A 2,008-nucleotide genomic window follows, 5' to 3' on the forward strand; every position below is an offset into this window, starting at 1 on the left:
CTGGTTCCTTATCTTCTAATTCCTCACTCATTATAGGTTCTATTATTTCTTCTTTTTGAACAATGTCATTAACACATTCTTCAACTAAATCAAGTTTCATACAAGCAAAATCCTCCATAGGATATTTCATCGCTTGGTTCATATCAAACTCGATCTTATCGTCTCCTATTCGTAAAACTACTTTCCCTTCCGACACATCAACTAGAGCACGTCCCGTGTTCATAAACGGTCTACCAAAGATTAGCGGACAATTAACGTCATATGCAAAATCTAATATCACGAAATCGGTAGGAAAAATAAATTTGTCAACTTTAACTAAAACATCCTCAATAATACCATATGGTCTTTAGTGGTTTGATCCGCTAATTGCAAAACCATATTGGTACGTTTGATATCTTCTTCTAAGCCTAACTTATTGAAAATTGATAATGGCATCAAGTTTATGCTTGCTCCTAAATCACAGAGACAACTGGAAAATTCAATATCTCCCAATTTACACGGAATGGTAAAACATCCGGGATCTTTGAGTATAGTGGGCAAATTACTTGACACAATTGAACTACAATCTTCGATTAGTGAAATGGATGAAATTCCTTCCCAACTGATTTTTTTTGAAATTAAATCTTTTAGGAATTTACCGTAATTGGGAATTTGCGTAATCGCATCCATAAACGTCAAATTAATATGCAAATTGTTGAGTTTGTCTAAAAATGTTAAAAGTTGTTTGTCATAGTCCTTATTGCGGACTTTGTGTGGAAAAGGTGGTTTGGTTACAAAAGTTTTTGTATTAGAGTCAATTTGTTCATCTTTTTGGTTTAATGTATCTTCTTTGGACTTTGGTAAATCAGTTCCTGGTAAAGTTGAATTTCCGGGCATTTCCGGACCTAAGTAATTTTGCCCTGAACGAAGAGTGATTGCCTTAACATGCTCTTTCGGATTTTCTTCCGTATGGCTGGGAAGACTTCCCTCTTTGCGGGATGGAATTGATTTAGCAAGTTGTCCAATTTGGACCTCCAAATTATGGATGCTAGATGATTGGTTTTTAATAAGCTGATCGAATTTATTCTCGATCCGTTTAAAACCATCGTCATGATTACTTATTTTTCCGCTCATAGCATCAATAAATTTGTCGATTTTAGAAGATAAAGTGCTAATCGTATCTCTTGATTGATTTTGATAATTAGTGGTACGATTTTGATTAGCATTAGCATTATTATTGTTATCTCTCCAGTTAAAGTTAGGATGATTTCTCCATCCAAGATTATATGTATTGGAGTAAGGGTTATTAGTTTGATTTTGCCCTTGGACAAAATTTACCTGTTCAATTACACTCATACCTTCATAATCCACATCCGTTTGGATTTGCTGACCATTAGGATCACACGGTGCCATAAACCTATCAATTTTGTGCGATAAGGCAGAAAATTGGGCTTGCAACATCGCAACTGGATCAAGATTCACTATACCTTTAACTGATGACGTAGTTGAGGATGATGGTTTCGCCATTGGTACGTGTCCACGCTCCGCGGGCCACATACTGCTGTTGATTGTCATTTCCTCCAAAAGTTCTCTTGCTTGGGCCGATGTTTTCTTCATGAATAACCCTCAAGACATAGCATCCAATGAACCTCTAGTTGTAGGATTTAGTCCATTATAAAATGTTTGCATTAAAAGTTCAGCGGGCAATTGGTGGTATGGGCATAAACGTTGAAGTTCTTTAAAACGTTCCCAAGCCTCATAAAGAGTTTCATTATCATTTTGAGAAAAAGATGTTAACTCTTTAATGACTCTTGCGGTTTTTGCTAAAGGAATTTTTTTTGATAAAAATGCTTGGGCTAATTGCTCCCAAGTTTCAAATGTAGCGGCTGGCATAGAAGTCAACCATTCTTTGGCTCGATCCTTCAAAGTAAAAGGAAAAAGGCAAAGTTTGATTGCTTCCGCAGTCACATCTGTTATTTTAAAAGTGTCACAAATTTCTAAGAAATTTGTCAAATGGGTGTTAGGATTT

General features: G+C 35.8%; 1 non-coding gene across 1 annotated transcript; it reads left to right on the top strand.

The window, feature by feature from the left end:
* Window positions 1-1,684: 1,684 nt before the first annotated feature.
* LOC136216135 (small nucleolar RNA R71) lies at window positions 1,685-1,791 on the top strand. Its single transcript, XR_010683128.1, has one exon. It is a non-coding gene; the product is annotated as a small nucleolar RNA R71 (small nucleolar RNA).
* Window positions 1,792-2,008: the final 217 nt, after the last annotated feature.

Source organism: Euphorbia lathyris, chromosome 1, assembly GCF_963576675.1.
Source record: "Euphorbia lathyris chromosome 1, ddEupLath1.1, whole genome shotgun sequence".
Lineage (NCBI taxonomy): Eukaryota > Viridiplantae > Streptophyta > Magnoliopsida > Malpighiales > Euphorbiaceae > Euphorbia > Euphorbia lathyris.